Genomic DNA, 19,790 nt, shown 5'->3' on the forward strand with positions numbered 1-19,790 from the left:
CAGCATGTGGGTGAGGGAGTCCTGGACTAAGGGGTCCTCGGACGTCCTACCCATTATTCATTGGGCCGGACTGGTGGGCTGTGAAGATACGAAGGCCGAAGACTATACCCGTGTCCGGATTGGACTTTCCTTGGTGTGGAAGGCAAGCTAGGCAACCAGCTGTGAAGATTCCTTCTTATATAACCGACTCCATGTAACCCTAGATCTCTCCGGTGTCTATATAAATCGGAGAGCATAGTCCGGATAGGGGACATTCATTACCATATTCACATAGGCTAGGCTTCTAGGGTTTAGCTATTACGCTCTCATGGTAGATCAACTCTTGTAACACTCATATTCATCAAGATCAATCAAGCAGGAAGTAGGGTATTACCTCCATAGAGAGGGCCCGAACCTGGGTAAACATCATGTCCCTCGTCTCCTGTTACCATCGATCCTAGACGCATAGTTCGCGACCCCCTACCCGAGATCCGCCGGTTTTGACACCGACATTAGTGCTTTCATTGAGAGTTCCACTATGCTGTAGACAAAAGGTTCGATGGCCCCTTCAATCGTCAATGATGACGTTGTCCAGGGAGAAACCTTTCTCTCCGGACAGATCTTCATGTTCGGCGGCATCGTACTGTAGGCCAACTCGCTTGGCCATCTGGAGACAGCTACGCCCCTGGCCATTAGGTCAGATTCGGAAGCTTGAACTACGTTGCAAACGGCTATGGAGACTTGATCTTCGACGGATTCGAGACCACGGCAATCGCTCCCCGCCGCCTCGATGGACATGGCTTAAACCTGTCATCAGGCCGTATCCAGGAGATAGCTCCTGCAGCAACTCTGGCCTTAGATCCGGAGCAGATCAAGTCATCCCAGGATGGGCAGCTCAACCCCATCACGGGGGCTACTGATTCCGCGGCGTTGGAGCCGCACACAGATTCTACTGCGTATGATATCCGCATCAGCGGAACCCCGTACTCGTCCCCGGCGAGAGGTTTCGAACCCTGCGAGTCCGCACATACCGAACTCGGTCGGTTATCGATCTTCAAGTTCAGCGCCGCAGACGTCTTCCAACACTCGCCCATGGGCGATGTACTAAACTCACTAAAAACCTATCTCTGGCAGGCGACTCGCCACCGAACTATGTTTGGTTCGAACTTACGGCTGATGATGGAGAATTTTGCTTCCCACCCGCCACCCACTTCATAGCCACTGTCGAAGACCCAACCAACACGCGTGACCTCGGCCCCGAAGACATCGATGGTACGGACGACGATGAGGGGCAAGGCCAGAACTCACTACCCGCCAGACGTGGGATGGACACTTCATGGTACGACGTGTGTATGATAGACACACCCAACGACGCTTTCGACGATGACAAGGAGCACCCAGTTGAGGATAAACCTCCTGGTGCACAGTCCGAACACCGGCACGCCTTGTGCCGCTCCAAGTCACGATGCTCAAGAGAAAATAACACTAGCACCAGAGAAGACAACACTCTGGACGATGAAGACCCTGTTGAGGTAGGATTCGAACAGGAGGAATAGGAAGGCGGGCAAGACAGCCCTGATGATCAGGAAACATATGGAGACTCAGAGGATAGCAATTATCTCCCACTCTCCGAGGAAGAGGAGATCCTCGACAACGAGGATTTTATCATGCCTAAGGAACCTCTCGAGCAGGAGCGCTTTAAACGCCAGCTCACAGCCACTGCAAGGAGCCTAAGAAAGAAGCAGCTGCAGCTTCAAGCGAGCCAAGATTTTCTCAATGATAGATGAACCGAGGTCTTGGCCGCCGAAGAATACGGCCTTATCGGCCCAGACAAGAGCCACCCCAATAGCAGGTGGCCCCCTCTATACGATGGCAGGGCATTGGAGCCCACACCACCATCGAATAAGGCTGTAGGCCGACCACAGTTCGGTCCGGACAAAGCAGCAGCCCAAGCAGAGCATCATACCAACCCATCCGACCATCAAAACAAGAACAAAACAGCTCGGGGGAACACTCACAACATCCAACAGGACCTGGAGGGTAGAACAGGACACACAAAGTCAATACACAGATCGCGGGGACATGCCCCGACCGGTGGTGACGGTCACCTATTCGGACACAAAAGAGCCGACCATGCTCGGTCCGAACTCCGTAAATAGAGTCCGCCGGAGGTGCTTAATAGTGTGGCTCAACATAGAGGAGCTGCACACCCTCTCTGCTTCACCGACGAGGTAATGGAGCATGAATTTCCAGACGAGATTAAACCCATTAACATCGAATCATACGATGGAACAACAGATCCCGCGGTATGGATTGAGGATTACCTCCTCCATATCCACATGGCTCGCAGAGAAGACCTTCATGCCATTAAATACATACCTCTCAAGCTTAAAGGACCAGCTCGGTACTGGCTAAACAGCTTGCCAGAAAATTCTATTGGTAGCTGGGAAGACTTGGAAGACGCCTTTCGAGACAACTTCCAAGGAACATATGTCCAGTCACTAGATGCCGATGACTTAAGTCATATTGTCCAGAAGCCCGGCGAGTCGGCCAGGGAGCTCTGGACTAGGTTCCTAGTCAAAAAGAACCAAATTGTCGACTGTCCGGACGCAGAAGCCCTCACAGCCTTCAAACATGGCGTCCGGGATGAATGGCTAGCGCGTCACCTCGGCCAGGAAGGACCCAAATCCATGACAGCCCTTACCGCTCTGATGACTCACTTTTGTGCGGGAGAAGACAACTGCCTCGCTCATAAAAGCAACAACGCCAGCGACCCGGGCACTTTCGAAATTCGAGACGGCAATGGTAAGCCACGACGAACCGAACACAACAGTCGCAATAATACTGAAAGATTACGCGACACATCGGTCAACGCTGGATTTCACAATCCGAAACCTGGTCAATGGAAGAAGCCACTAAAGGCAAACCAGGATGGATCATCCACCTTGACAGAATATTGGACCGACCTTGTCAGATTCACGGTCATCCTGATAAGCCAGCTAACCATACCAACAAAAACTGTTGGGTCCTCAAGCATGCAGGCAAGCTTAACGCCGATAGCAAAGGGAGGAGGCCACCAGGCGATAAAGATGACGGAGCGGCTCGCCAGCCGAACATCAGGGGCGAGAAGCAGTTTCCCTCCGAAGTTCGACCACTCCTGGAATGGAAATAGCAGTTCGGCTTCCGCCACCCATCTACCATACCGGCGAGATTTACACCACGTGTACATCACTACGCACTTAAGATACCATGGGCATCGGTGGAAGCACAATATGGACAACCCTGCAAGAATCCCCGTAACGTTTTTATCCTTTTTCTTATTTTTCTGTATCATTTCTTAAGAACAGGTGACCAACAAGACATCATCTACAACAGACTCTATCGGAGTTCGCATCCGTACACTCACCTAAGGGGCTACTTTCGTTAAGGATTCCCATCCCCGACGATGGGCGGCGCAGACGTGCGATAGGAGGTCCAAAAGAACTTTTTGTAGACCGCACTCTTTATTCCGAGCCTGTACCACGCCCTTTTTCCTCTATTCCCGACCCCGAGCATGTCAAATAGCCGGGCTTGTGGTTTCTTTTTATTTCATATATATATACATACATTCGTCATTGGCGTATTGCTCTGCTCCCAGTAAACCTCGTCTAAACTAATCTTTCATACTCTTTCAACAATGAGTACGGCCTCAACAGCTGCGTTACAGATGCACCTCGGTATACCCTTCTAGGGGCTCGGTATGGGAACGAAAGAGTTGCCAGCAAAAGTCCGAACAACTCTATAGCGTACTTCGGCGTCGCAAGTTTGGCCTTATATGCATCAGCTCCGAATCATTGTCTTGGGTCAATAGTTGGGTTGCCCGGCTCCTGTGCTTGCTACCCTACGTTCCACTCTATCGGCTAGGGTAGTAAAGGGTGAACTACTGCGATTGTGCCCTGGTCTAAACCAGACGGCACCTCAGTAGAGAAAGCCGAAAACTGACTGTCATGATGCGGCGAGAGCTGATCAACCACTTGACGAGTTCTTGGAATCCTTAGCGATTCTCCGTGTTACACGAGGGATCTTTTTCAGATCAAATATGAAGGCATTATATGCCGCATATATACCTGGGGCTATGTCGTAGCCCCACCATAAAACTCCTATGGCTAAGTGAAAGTGTTAACGCCTTATATTCTGATTGCCTGGCTCGCTGCATTATCACCTCCTTTACGGACCAAGACGTTGGACAAAGAGTGATTAAATGCTTTTCTGAACACCCCCATACTTCCTACGAGGGGGCTAAAGCTGACGACTGGAAAACTTTCAGAATATATTAAAACGGCCGCACAGGAGGAATTCAAGCTTTGGAGCAAAAATATAAAATAGATCAATCATAAAATTGTCTTTTACAATTCTAATACACCTCACTTGAACATCATGTTCTTCGAGCATTCACCCTCTATCAGGCGGGCGGCTTCCAGGACGTCTTCAAAATAATGCTCCGGCTCATTACGGTCCTTGCCCTTGGGCGGACTCTTCGCCGCAACATCAACGGCCTTCATCTTCCCCCAGAATGTCTTGACTCGGGCAAAGGCCATCCGTGCACCCTCAGTGCATGCCGACCGCTTCACAACATCGATATGCGGCACCACATCAACAAGACGCCGCACCAGGCCAAAATAGCTCCTGGGAACAGGCTCACTCGGCCACAGACCAGATTATGACGTTCTTCATGGCGTCGCCGGATATCCTATGAAGCTCGGCCCATTGGGACATCTGTTCATTTAGCAACAGAGGGCGCTTTGATGCGCCAAATTTTGACCAGAAAAGCTTCTCCGTTGCATGCCCCTCTTGCGCTTGGTAAAATTGCGTCGCATCGGAAGAACTCTTTGGCAAGTCCAAAAATTCAGCCGGAGAACTCCAGACCTGGTTTAGCTGAGCATAGTCCGGATCGCCAAACTTAGTCTGAAGCAAAAAGGGCTTACCGGCCGCTATCTCCTTAGCCTGCCGAATATCTTCACGAGCTGCCCTAGATTCAGACCGAGCTTCACTCGCCTCTCGTACGGCCTTATCAAGTTCAGCCATTTTGGCTTTATTCTCCTTCTCAAGGAATTCACAGCGGCTGGCAGTATTCTTCAATTCAAGCGCCAGTGCGGATATTTTCTCCTCACTTTGGTGCCGAGCTGCTTGTTCGGCTCTTAGATCATCCGATGCCTTCTCGGCAGCTGCATCACTACACCGGGCCTGCTCCTTGGCATGGGCTAGCTCCGCCCGAAGAGCTTCAACGGCGGCAGCACCATCTGCAATCGTACACATTTCATATAAAATCCTTTTCGGCGTCAGGCCTACATTACAAGAACATTGGTGTAAGGAATGCTCGAAATATATACCTTGCGAGTCATCAAGACACCTTTTGATCAATGCAATGTCATCTTCTGCAATATCCAGCTTTCGTTGCAGTTCGGCCACTTCCGTATTTCGGGTAGCCGCAGGAGGGGAGGCAGCCTGTATTACAAGTTAAATCAAGTTTAGCAACTGAGCATATCTTTTTGATCATCCGATCGCTTCCTTCGGAAGGCAATCCGAGTCTCAAGGGCTATTGCATATACAACAGGTGCATTCTGTCAATATTATTCAATTGGCAAAACTACATCACAAACCTCAAAACCTCTTAGAAGGCTCGAGAAGGCCTCGTTCAATCTGCTTTTCGCGGATAGGACCTTTTCAACCACCGTAATCATTAAGGCACGATACTTCTCTGAAATGGACGCTCGCCGCAGCATGTCTGTTAGCGTTTCCGGCGCTCCGGAGTCTTCGGAAACCGCCGCCGGAGTGTGGCATTCCTTTGAGGGAATCTGCTTACTCTCCCCCAGAATCGTCTCCGGCTGTAAACCGGACTGGTTCGGGGCCGTCATTCTTGATTCCCGAACCCTGGGTGACAGAGGCACCACCTTCGGGTAACGCCTTCTTCGTTTCCTGTGCTGCTTGACGATTGGGACGAGCCCTTCGGGACGATACATCGGTATCACCTCCCCCTGTTGGGCGAAGAGGCCGGAGATGGCGTGTCACTCTCCATCATCTCCGGAAGAAGGTCTCCCGAGGAGGAGGACGATTGAGAAACACCAGGCGTTAACCTGCGTGGATGTGCATATGTCGGATGATTACTTCACTAATAGGAAAAGAATGAGGTACGTTTAAAGTGCCCCAGCCTCACTTACGGTTTGGCCAGAGGTTCGTCCTCGCCAGAAAGCCTTACGGCAGCATCGCTCGCCCGGCCCAAACTGCCCGACGATGGCATTTTTCCTCTCTTGGAAGGCTTCCCCTCCTGATCTTCGGAAGCAGCCCTCTTTTTGCCATGGAGAGCTTCCTCCGCACCTTTGCCCTTGGGCAAAAGAGTTTCGGTTTCCCCGAACACAGCGTCTAATTCGTCCTCAGGGCGGGTATCACCTTCGGGCTCCCCGCTCTCGCCCCCCTCTGCAGACACCTGGTACGGTGTGGGAATCAGCATTCTCGTCAGCAGGGCGGTCGCAGAGTCTTCGGGAAGGGGCGCCGGACACCAGATTAACACCGCTTTCTTTATCCAGTCCTGTATAGGGACGGATTGTTCAGTATCTTGTCAAGAGATGCTTGAATGGAAGGTGTTCAGAGTTTGAGTACTTACCGCAGTGTCCGGATGATTGCAGTCAAGGCCGACATCTTCGGTGGTGTCCGGCCATTGCTCTCGTTCCCCGAAATATAATTTCCACATTCCTTCGTGCGTGGTGCCGAAGAAGTGCTGAAGAGGCCGCCGCCCTTCTGGATTAAACTCCCACATACGGAGAGGCCGCCGCTGACATGGCAGGGTCCGGCGGACTAGCATTACTTGAACGACGTTCACAAGACCGATGCCCTTCTCGGTAAGGCTTCGGATGCGACCTTGCAGAGTCTGCACTTCATTGACGGATCCCCAGTCCAGTCCCTTATTGATCCATGAAGCAAGCTGAATTGGAGGGCCGGGTCGGAACGCAGGCGTAGCCGCCCACTTGGAGCCCCGCGGCTCGTTGATATAAAACCACCCCTGCTGCCATAGGTCGGAAGACTTGGCGAAAGATCCTTCAAACCAAACCGCGCTGGCAAGCTTGCCTATTGTGACGCTGCCGCACTCTGCCTGCTCCTCCTCTGTCACCTGCGGCCTCACGTCAAAGGTCTTGAGCCACAAACCAAAGTGCGGAGGAGTCCGGAGGAAGGCCTCACACGTGACGATAAATGTCGAGATGAGGAGAATAGAGTCCGGGGCCAGATCGTGAAAGTCTAGCCCATAGTAGAACATGAGCCCCCGGACGAAGGGGTTAAGCGCGAACCCTAACCCATGGAGGAAGTGGGACACAAACACTACCCTCTCACCGGATTTGGGGGTAGGAATGACCCGCCCCTATGCAGGAAGCCGATGAAGGATTTCCGGGGTCAGATACCTCGCTACGCGGAGCTTCGCAATATCCTCCACTGTGACAGAAGAAGCCACCCACTGGCCTTGACGGCTGGATCCGGACATGATTAGGGCTGGTGGCGATGGGAACCCGAGGGTTGGAACTTGGGGTGGCTAGGGTTGAGGAAGAAGCAAGCGCAAAGGAAGAAGACGAGTCTGGGACCCTATATAAAGACCCCAAATACTAAGCGTATCCACCTGGGTCTCGAAACTTACCTATCTGCAGAGAGTTGTACCCAGGGGACGGTTGGGTTACCCACGCCCGCATTAATGAAAATCCCGTGAATAAGGGAACACAATCTCTGCCTTGGCAAGACGTGCCAGTAAAACCGCGTCTCGAAACATGGGGCGACGTGCCAGCCAACGGTTGGAAATAGTAACTAGGCAGGCGTGATGCGATGTCATAAACAATTATCAACAAATTAGACTCGTGGAATATTGTATTTTCTGCAATTATATACACAGGTCCGAATATATCTACTACTTCCAAAGACTATTCCAGAGTTCGGAAGGAGGGAATCCGCCTTGCAATGCCGAAGACAATCTGCGTGCCGGACTCCTCGTCATTGAAGCCAGATTCAGGGGCTACTGAGGGAGTCATGGACTAAGGGGTCCTCGGGCGTCCGGCCCGTTATTCATTGGGCCCGACTGGTGGGCTGTGAAGATAAGAAGGCCGAAGACTATACCCGTGTCCGGATTGGACTTTTCTTGGCGTGGAAGGCAAGCTAGGCGACCAGTTGTGAAGATTCCTTCTGATGTAACCGATTCCATGTAACCCTAGATCTCTCCGGTGTCTATATAAACCGGAGAGCATAGTCCGGATAGGGGACATTCATTACCATATTCACATAGGCTAGGCTTCTAGGGTTTAGCTATTACGATCTCGTGGTAGATCAACTCTTGTAACACTCATATTCATCAACATCAATCAAGCAGGAAGTAGGGTATTACCTCCATAGAGAGGGCCCGAACCTGGGTAAACATCGTGTCCCCCGTCTCCTATTACCATCGATCCTAGACGCACAGTTCGGGACCCCCTACCCGAGATCCGACGGTTTTGACACCGACAGTGGGTTCTAAAAACAGGTAGAGTGATTCTTAACGAAACCACCTTAAAAATCCCCATACATCTGTGCTTCTTGCCATCTTGATGTATTCATTCTTCAAAAGGACCGGTGATCAGGCCATTAGATAGGGCCTACAGGAGTGAAACCTGAAAAGGGAAAAAAGAGGAAAAGTGAAAGTATGTGTGTATCCGGTGCCGGTTGAGCCGTACTATGGATCACAAGCTAGCTATGCTTCCATCGATGCCCATGGAATTTTGAGTGCGTAGTTATGTACACGCGGTGCGAATGCCACCGCTTGCTCGGGGCTGAGATGGGGGCCGAATTGCTAGTTGAGCTCCGGACGAGCCGAGCTGTCCTGCTGCAGGGTGGTCCGGACTCTCTTGACAGTGTCCGGGAGCTTGGCCGCCGAATTAAGGTTCTGCTGAAGAAGGCCGCTCTGTACTTCTGCTGATAGGGCGGCAGTGTGCTCCTCGGTACGGAGGGAGCGTTCCGTGTTTCCATTGACTGGTATGATGCCGTGTGGTCCGGGCCTCTTGAGCTTGAGATAAGCATAGTGTGGCACCGCGTTGAAACGAGCAAATGCAGTTCGTCCAAGCAGTGTGTGATAGCCGATGCGGAAGGGGACGATATCAGAGATTAGCTCTTTGCTTCGGAAGTTCTCCGGAGATCCAAAGACAACCTCTAGTGTGATTGAGCCCGTACAGCGGGCCTCTACACCTGGTATGACTCCTTTAAAGGTAGTCTTTGTGGGCTTAATCCGTGATGGGTTAATGCCCATTTTGTGCACTGTATCCTGATAAAAGCAGGTTGAGGCTGCTACCACCATCCATCAGGACCCGTCTGAGGTGGAATCCGTCGATGATTGGATCGAGGACCAGTGCGGCCGACCCGCCATGACGGACACTGGTCGGATGGTCTCGGCGATCAAATGTTATCGGGAAGGAGGACCATGGATTGAATTTTGGGGCGACTAGCTCCATCGCGTAGACGTCCCTGAGTGCACGCTTGCGTTCCCTCTAGGGGATGTGTGTAGCATATATCATATTCACCGTTTTGACCTGAGGGGGGAATTTCTTTTGCCCCCCTTGTGTTCGGTGGCCGAGTATCCTCGTCATCGTCCTCGCTCTGCGACCCCTTCTCCTTGTTATCGGCATTTAACTTGCCGGCCTGTTTAAAGACCCAACAATCTCTGTTGGTGTGGTTGGCTGGTTTTTCTGGGGTGCCATGTATGTGACACGGATGATCGAGTATGCGGTCCAGACTGGATGAGCCCGAATTATTCTTATTGTACGGCTTCTTCCGCTGACCGGACTTAGAGTCACTGAATCCTGCGTTGACCGCCGTGTCATCGGTATGGTTGCCGTTGATTCGACGCTTGTGTCTGTTGCGTCGGGGCTTGCCGTTGCTATCCTTGGCTTCAGATGTGCCAAGTTCGCTTGCATTATTGTTGCAACGGGCTAGCCAACTATCTTCGCCCATGCAAAAGCGGGTCATAAGTGCCGTAAGAGCCGCCATGGACTTCGGCTTTTCCTGCCCGAGATGTCAGGCGAGCCATTCGTCGCGGATGCTATGCTTAAAGCCGCTAGGGCTTCGGCATCCGGACAGTCGACTATCTGGTTCTTTTTAGTTTAGAACCTAGTCCAGAATTTCCTGGCTGATTCCCCAGGCTGTTGGACTATATGACTTAAATCATCTGCATCTGGAGGCCGGACGTATGTTTTTGTAAGTTATCAAAGAAGGCTCCTTCCAAATCTTCCCAGCTGCCGATAGAGTTTTCTGGCAGGCTGTTCAACCAGTACCGGGCTGGTCCTTTGATTTTTCGTGGGAGATATTTGATGGTGTGGAGATCATCGCCACGAGCCATATGGATATGGAGAAGGAAATCCTCTATCCAGACCATAGGGTCTGTTGTCCCATCGTATGATTTGATGTTTACGGGTTTAAACCCTTCTGGGAATTCATGGTCCATTACTTCATCAGTGAAGTAAAGAGGGTGTGCGACGCCTCCATATCGGGCCACATCGCGACGTAGCTCCGATGGAGTCCGTCTGTGGAGTTCGGCCCGGGTATGACTGGGCTTATTACGTCCAAATAGGTGGCCATCGTCACGTGTCGGGGCACGCCCTCGCGATCCGTAGATCGATCTAGTATGTCCTGCATGATTGTCCAGTTTTTGCCGTAGGTCATAGGTATGTCCCCGAGCTGTTTGATCTCTACCCTTACGGTGAGGTGGAGTGGGGTGGTGTTCGGCTTGAGTTGCCACTTTGTCCCGACCCCGTGGCGGTCGGTCAGCCGCATTGTGTGATGATGGTATGGGCTCCAACGCCTCATCGTCGAACTGTGGTAACAATTTGCGCTGCGGGTAGCTTTTGGCTGGGCGCTTAGGGACGTATTCTTCGGCTGCCAGGACATCATTCCATTTGGGCCTCCTCGTCTCCGGCATCGTCGTCCATACTGTCGATGTCTTCAGAGTCGTAGTCAAGCGTGTCGGTTAAGTCTTCGACAGTGGCTATGAAGTGGGTGGTGGGTGGGAAGCGAAGTTCTCCCCCATCACCAGCCTCCAGTTCAAACCGGACATAATTTGGCTGTGAGTCCCCCGCCAAGGACAGATTTCTTAATGAATTTAGCACATCGCCCAAGGGCGAATGCTGGAAGATGTCTGCGGCGCTGAATTCAAAGATCGATAACCGATCAAGCTCGGCGTCTGCGGACGCACATGGTTTGGAACTTATAGCCGGAAACGAGTCCGGAGTTCCGGTGACACAAATATCACATGAGGCTAAGTCTGTGTGCGGCTCCAACGCCACGGAATCTGTGGCCTCCGTGGCCGGGTTGAGGTTCCCGTCCTTGGATGGCGCGATTTGCTCCAGATCTAAGGCCAGAGTAGTTACAGGAGCTATCTCCTGGATGTGGTCTGATGACAGATTTAAGTCATGTTCATCGAGGTGACAGGGAGCGGCTGCCGCGGTCTCGAATCCGTCGAAGGTCAAGTCTCCGCGGATGTCCGCAACGTTGTTCAAGCTCCCGAATCTGACCTGATGGCCTGGGGTGTAGCTTTCGATCTGCTCCAGATGGCCAAGCGAGTTGGCCCGCAGTGCGAATCCGCCGAACCCGAAGATTTGTCTGGGGAGGAAGACTTCCCCTGGATAGCATCGTTGTAGATGATCGAAGGGGCCATCAAACCTCTTGCCGACGGCAAAGTGGAACTCTCAATGCAAGCACCAATGTCAGTGTCAAAACCGGTGGATCTCGGGTAGGGGGTCCCGAACTGTGCGTCTAAGGTCGATGGTAATAGGAGACAGGGGACACGATGTTTACCCAGGTTCGGGCCCTCTCTATGGAGGTAATAGCCTCCTTCCTACTTGATTGCTCTTTATGAATATGAGTATTACAAGAGTTGATCTACCACGAGATCGTAATGGCTAAACCCTAAAAGTCTAGCCTGTATGACTATGGTAATGAGTATCTCCTGATCCGGACTAAGTCCTCCGGTTTATATAGACACCAGGAGGATCTAGGGTTACATAAGGTCGGTTACAGAGAAAGGAAATCTTCATATTTGATCGCCAAGCTTGCCTTCCATGCCAAGGAGAGTCCCGTCCGGACACGGGTGAGAGTCTTCGGTCTTCGTATCTTCATAGCCCATCAGTCCGGCCCATGGCTAATAGGCCGGACGCCCGAGGACCCCTTAGTCCAGGACTCCCTCACTAGTGCCAGTTTCTGTTTTTTCCTTGTTTTTGAGTATCGCAGAAAAGGAATACCAAACGGAGTCCAATTGACGTGCCAATTTTTGATGATTTTTTATGGACCAAAAGGAGCCCCAGGTGGAAAAGATTTGGGCCAGAAGAGTCTTGGGCCGTCCACGAGGGTGGGGGCGTGCCCTACCCCCCTGGGCGCGTCCCCCTATCTCGTGGATGACTCGGAGACCCCCTGATGTGAGACCTACGCCAAAAATTCCTATAAATACAGAAACCTCCAGAAAATGACCTAGATCGGGAGTTTCGCCGTCGCAAGCCTCTGTAGCCACCAAAAACCAATCGGGGCCCTGTTCCGGCACCCTACCGGAGGGGGGATCCCTCACCGGTGGCCATCTTCATTAACACAGCGCTCTCCGTGACTAGGAGGGAGTAGTTCACCCTCGGGGCTGAGGGTATGTACCAGTAGCTATGTGTTTGATCTCTCTCTCTCTCTCTCTCTCTCTCGTGTTCTTGATTTGGCACGATCTTGATGTATCGGGAGCTTCGCTATTATAGTTGGATCTTATGATGTTTCTCCCCCTCTACTCTCTTGTAATGGATTGAGTTTTCCCTTTGAAGTTATCTTATCGGATTGAGTCTTTAAGGATTTGAGAACACTTGATGTATGTCTTCCATGTGCTTATATGTGGTGACAATAGGATATTCACGTGATCTACTTGATGTATGTTTTGGTGATCAACTTGCGGGTTCAGTGACCTTGTGAACTTATGCATAGGGGTTGGCACACGTTTTTATCTTGACTCTCCGGTAGAAACTTTGGGGCACTCTTTGAAGTTCTATGTGTTGGTTGAATAGATGAATCTGAGATTGTGTGATGCATATCGTATAATCATATCCACGAATACTCGAGGTGACATTAGGGTTTTGGTTGATTTGTGTCTTAAGGTGTTATTCTAGTACGAACTCTATGATAGATCGAACGGAAAGAATAGCTTCGTGTTATTTTACTACGGACTCTTGAATAGATCGGTCAGAAAGGGTAACTTTGAGGTGGTTTCGTACCCTACAACAATCTCTCGTTTGTTCTCCGCTATTAGTGACTCTTTGTTGCATGTTGAGGGATAGTTATATGATCCAATTATGTTATTATTGTTGAGAGAACTTGCACTAGTGAAAGTATGAACCCTAGGCCTTGTTTCAACGCATTGCAATATCGTTTGTGCTCACTTTTATCATTAGTTACCTTGCTGTTTCTATATTTTTAGATTACAAAAACCTATATCTACCATCCATATTGCACTTGTATCACCATCTGTTCGCCGAACTAGTGCACCTATACAATTTACCATTGTATTGGGTGTGTTGGGGACACAAGAGACTCTTTGTTATTTGGTTGCAGGGTTGCTTGAGAGAGACCATCTTCATCGTACGCCTCCCATGGATTGATAAACCTTAGGTCATGCACTTGAGGGAAATTTGCTACTGTCCTACAAACCTCTACACTTGGAGGACCAACAACGTCTACAAGAAGAAGGTTGCGTACTAGACATCATTGAACCATTTGATGTTTTGTGATTTGATTACATGGGACCTTTTCCTTCCTCTAATGGGTATACACATATTTTGGTTGCTGTTGATTATGTTACTAAATGGGTAGAAGCTATTCCAACCAATAGTGCTGATCACAAAACCTCTATTAAAATTCTTAAGGAAGTTATCTTCCCAAGGTTTGGAGTCCCTAGATATTTAATGAGTAATGGTGGTTCACACTTTATTCATGGTGCTTTCCGTGAAATGCTTGCCAAGTATGATGTTAACATAGAATTGCAACACCCTATCATCCTCAGTCTAGTGGTCAAGTTGAACTTAGCAATAGAGAAATACAATTAATTTTGCAAAAGATTGTCAATAGGTCCAGGAAGAATTGGTCTAAGAAATTAGATGATGCATTTTGGGCTTATAGAACAGCATATAAAAATCCTATGGGTATGTCTCCTTATAAAATGGTTTATGGAAAAGCTTGTCATTTGCCTCTTGAGTTAGAACATAAAGCATTTTGGACCATCAAAGAGCTCAACTATGATTTGAAGCTTGCTGGTGGAAAGAGGTTATTTGATATTAGCTCATTAGATGAATGGAGAACCCAAGGTTATCAAAATGCAAAATTATTCAAAGAGAAAGTTAAAACATGGCATGATAAAAGAATCCAAAAGTGTGAGTTTAACATCAGAGAATATGTTCTTTTGTACAACTCTTGTTTTAGATTCTTTGCAGGAAAACTCCTCTCAAAATTGGAAGCCCTATGTTATCGAGGAGGTTTACCCATCTTGAGCCATCAAAATAAATAATTCTGAAGGTACTAACCCGAAGGTTGTCAATGGACAACGAATAAAGCACTCAGGTACGCCCATTAATGTTGAAAGTAATATTATCCAAACTTTGACACCGGAAGAACACATAAAAGAGTCCTTCCGAAACACCCCAGAATCATGAAAATAAGGAGGTACGTGATACGATAAGTAAACGGACTCTGAAAAATCCGCAAAAATATTTTTTATTAGTTTTGGATTATTTTAGAATTTAGGAAATAAAGAAACTTCCAGGAAGCATCCCCTGGTGGGCACAAGCGCGCTCATGATCGTTGTGCCCACCTGGGACACCTTCCGGACTCCGTTTTTCTTCCGTATACTTGTCCTCCAAGCTACAAAATCTATATTTACTTCCCGAATCTATTAACCACCGTATTGCGGAGAAATCCTCTGTTCTCTTTTCTTGTTGTTTTCTGCGCAGTTTTGAAAATATGTCGTCTCAAGACTCCGAACGAGAGAGCTATGTCTCACATCTCATTCCTGACCCAAAGACCTATGGGGACCTATCTCCCTATGGTCGAACTATGGATGACGAGGAGGATGCTCACTTGATGAGGATTGATGATTCAAGCTTAGAGGAGAAGGATGTTCCTCTACCTCAACCTGGGGATATGCACGTGGAGTTCAAGAAGTCAAGTCTCCCTAAGAGAGCTAACCGTTCTAAAAATCAATATATTCCTACTCGTTTTCGGCAGAAAAGCAAAGGGGATTTGTGTGACAAGATCTTGAAGCTGGAGTTGGAAGTCGATTATTTAAAGGAGGAAATTGCTCTCCTTAACTACAATATGAAAAAGTTGAAGGCACAATTGTCACCACCAACACCATCTTCTTCACCACCAAAGGAGAATTGAGTATCGGGTATGGGCACTCCCCTTTGCTTCCGCCAAGCTTGGGGGAGGTGCCCCGGTATCATATCATCCCACTATCTTTTTGCTTTTACTTATTTTAGTTCAATGTTTTTCTTTAGATGAATAAAAGTTTAGTGTGATCCTTTCTTCTTTGAGAGTTTGCTTAGTGATCTATCCTTGTAATCATTTGCAAGTTATATAATAAAGTTTAGTTTGAGTTTTTGCTTTCTTTAGTTTCATGTTGCAAATAAATAAAAGAAATAAGAAAGGAAAAAGAGAAAGGAAATAAATAAAAGAAAGGAAATAAATCAATAAGATCATATACTAATCCTATGGTAAGTGATAGATCCACATAAGAAAAAGTATAAGTAGAAAATTTTATTAGAGATTGACAAACATAGCATTAGTCAATGATGCAACTCATGAAAGAATTAATAAGGGAAGAGAAGATTCACATATAAATATACTATCCTAGAAATCTTTTGTGATTGTGAGCCCTCATGAAAATATTATATGCCAAAATTGTTGACGTTGGACAAGGAAGACAACTTAATGGTTTATGTTTGTTTATATTCACATAGAAGTCATATTGTCATAGATCCTTTAACATGTGATGCTTCCCCCGATCTTTGCTAGCCAAAAATTCCGCACTAAGTAGAGATACTACGTGTGCATCTGAAAACCCTTAAACCCAAAATCTTATTTTCAAGTGTCCACCATACCTACCTAGGGATTGAGCAAGATCCCTCAAGTAAGTTGTCATCGGTGCAAAAAGGCAATAAAAATTGCTTCTAAATGTGTGAGATCATTTAGTGTAAGAGAAAATTGATCGTTGTACGGACTTGTGATGGTGAAGAATAAAAGCGATAGACTGCATAATAAAGATTGCCATCACAAGGGGCAATACAATGTGACGTTCTTTTGCACTAAGGGGTTGAGCATACAAACAACTAAGCACATGGCATCCTCTGCTTCCCTCTGCGAAGGGCCTATCTATTACTTTTATGGATTTACTTTTATGCAAAGAGTCAAAGTTTTCCTTCAATTCCTTTTTATTTTTCTTCTTTGGCAAGCATCATGTGGTGAGGAAAGATCTAGGCACATATGTCCATTTGAATATAGATAGCATGAGTTATTATTGTTGACATCACCCTTGAGGTGAATACATTGGGAGGCGAAACTATAAGCACCTATCTTTCTATGTGCCCGGTTGAAACGTTTTGCTCATGTGTACGCGGTGAGTGTTAGCAATCATAGAAGACTATATGATGGTTGAGTATGTGCACTTGCCTAAAGGCTCCGACACATGACCCTTCCTGAAAAGATGATGAATTGTAGTTGCAATGTTGACTCAGAACATAGTTCGTTGGTTTCTAATAGAGTTTTTGCTTTATGCGTCGATTGTGTGATGAATTGTTACTTATTCATGAGAAGTATATGATAAAAGTTCTATGATAAAAGTCTTATGTTTAAATTTGTTGCTGTTATAATAATCAACATGATGCTTCTATGTCCGTATTTTGTTTTTATCGACACCTTCTCTCTCAAAGCATGTGGACATGTTTTCCGATTTCGGTTTTTCACTTGAGGACAAGCGAGGTCTAAGCTTGGGGGAGTTGATACGTACATTTTGCATCATGTTTTCCTACTGTTATTTATGATGTTTTTATGCATTATAATGCTTTTTGGAGTAATTCTAATGCCTTTTCTCTCATAATTTGCAAGGTACACACAAGAGGGAGAATTTCCGGCAGCTGGAAATCTGGACCTGGAAAAGCTACGTCAGGCTACCTATTCTGCACAACTCCAAACAAGCTGAAACTTCACGGAGAATTTTTATGAAATATATGAAGAATTATTGGAGCAAATAAGTACCAGAGGGGGCCCACCAGGTGGGCACAACCCACCTGGGCGCGCCAGGGAGCCCAGGCGCGCCCTGGTGGGTTGTGCTCACCCAGGCCCACCTCCGGTGCCCATCTTCTGGTATATAAGTCATTTTGACCTAGAAAAAAATAAGGAGAGGACTTTCGGGACAGAGTGCCGCCGTCTCGAGGCGAAACTTGGGCAGGAGAACTTTTGCCCTCCGCGGAGCGATTCCGCCAGGGGGAACTTCCCTCTCGGAGGGGGAAATCATCGTCATCATCATCACCAACAACTCTCCCATCTTGGGGAGGGCAATCTCCATCAACATCTTCAATAACACCATCTCATCTCAAACCCTAGTTCATCTCTTGTGCTCAATCTTGTTACTGGAACTATAGATTGGTGCTTGTGGGTGACTAGTAGTGTTGATTACATCTTGTAGTTGATTACTATATGGTTTATTTGGTGGAAGATTATATGTTCAGATCCATTATGATATTTAATACCCTCTGATCATGAACATGATTATCATTTGTGAGTAGTTACTTTTGTTCTTGAGGTCATGGGAGAAATCAGGTTGCAAGTAATCATGTGAACTTGATGTGTGTTCGATATTTTGATAGTATGTATATTGTGATTCCCTTAGTGGTGTCATGTGAACGTGGACTACATGACACTTCACCATATTTGGGCCTAAGGGAATGCATTCTGGAGTAGTATTAGATGATGGGTTGCAAGAGTGACAGAATCTTAAACCCTAGTTTATGCGCTATTCCGTAAGGGACCGATTGGATCCAAAGGTTTAATGCTATGGTTAGAATTTATTCTTAATACATTTCTCGTAGTTGCGGATGCTTGCGGGAGGGTTAATCATAAGTAGGAGGTTTGTTCAAGTAAGAACAACACCTAAGCACCGGTCCACCCACATCAAATTATCAAAGTAGCGAACACGAATTAAACCAACATGATGAAAGTGACTAGATGAAATTCCCATGTACCCTCAAGAACACTTTGCTTATCATAAGAGACCGTTTGGCCTATCCTTTGCCTCAAAAGGATTGGGCTACCTGTCTGCACTTTTGTTACTACTATCGTTACTTGCTCATTACAAATTATCTTACTATCAAACTACTCCGCTACTTACAATTTCAGCACTCGCAGACATTACCTTACTGAAAACTACTTGTCATTTCCTTCTGCTCCTCGTTGGGTTCGACACTCTTACTTATAGCAAAGAGCTACAATTGATCCCCTATACTTGTGGGTCATCAACAGCTTGCACGCCTCTCGGTCAGCCTGCGCACCGGACTGTGCTCGCACGCCTCCCATTCAGTCAAGCAGCTGTCCGCACGACACCTCCTATAGCCATTAAAACCAAAACACATGGCGTCACGTGAATGGTTAACATAACGCACACGATTTGAATTATACAAACGTTTGAGATATTAAAGTGGCGACTATTTTTTTCAAAGTACCTTTGTTGGCTATTATTCAAGTGCGCCTTCTCTCAAAATTTACAAGAAAAATACCACAACATATCGGGTGCCATTCCATGATAGCGTGCCAAGTTTCATGAATTTCAGACGAGTTTTGGATTTACTAGAATTTAAAAACAAAGTATCTCAACGTTTTGCCGGCAATCAACAGTGCCCTGGTGTTTGAAATTCATTCCCATTTCTTGCATGGGACCTAAGCATGCACCCAAGGACACATATTTGATTTTTCAACCAATTTATATGCACTTGAGCATGTGAATGTAGTTCAAATTTGAATTATGCACATAAAATGCCTAGAAAACCCAGTTAATGTATAAAAATGTCCAAACAAACCCCAAAAAATTCCAGAATTTAACAAAACACTCCTGTTGTTCTATGTTGACACCAGAAAACTTTTGAAAGCAATAAGAGGCAACGGATATCGTTTCGTCCCCAAAGGTGTCACGTTCCCTACCTAAACCATCAGGCTTGTTGTGAGAAGCTCTGGTTTGTGAGAAGCTTATACCCAAACCTGCCCCAAATGGGACAAAATTTTTACCACGACATGTTGATGGCACTCCATGATAGCATGACAAGTTTCGTGAATTTCAGACGAGTTTTGGATTTACTAGAATTTAAAAACAAAGTATCTCAACATTTTGCCGGCAATCAACAGTGCCCTGGTGTTTGAAATTCGTTCCCATTTCTTGCATGGGACCTAAGCATGCACCCAAGGATAGAGATTTGACTTTTCAACCAATTTATATGCACTAGAGCATGTGCATGTATTTCAAATTTGAATTATGCATGTAAAATGCCTAGAAAACCCAATTAATGTATAAAAATGTCCAAACGAACTCTGAAAAATTCCAAAATTTAACACAACACTCCTGTTGTTCTATGTTGACACTAGAAATTTTTTGAAAGCAATAAGAGGCAACGGATATCATTTCGTCCCCAAAGGTGGCACGTTCCATACCGAAACCATCAGGCTTGTTGTGAGAATCTCTTGTTTGTGAGAAGGTTATACCCAAACCTGCCCCAAAT

Source organism: Triticum aestivum, chromosome 5D (genome assembly GCF_018294505.1).
Source record: "Triticum aestivum cultivar Chinese Spring chromosome 5D, IWGSC CS RefSeq v2.1, whole genome shotgun sequence".
NCBI classification, from domain to species: Eukaryota; Viridiplantae; Streptophyta; class Magnoliopsida; order Poales; family Poaceae; genus Triticum; species Triticum aestivum.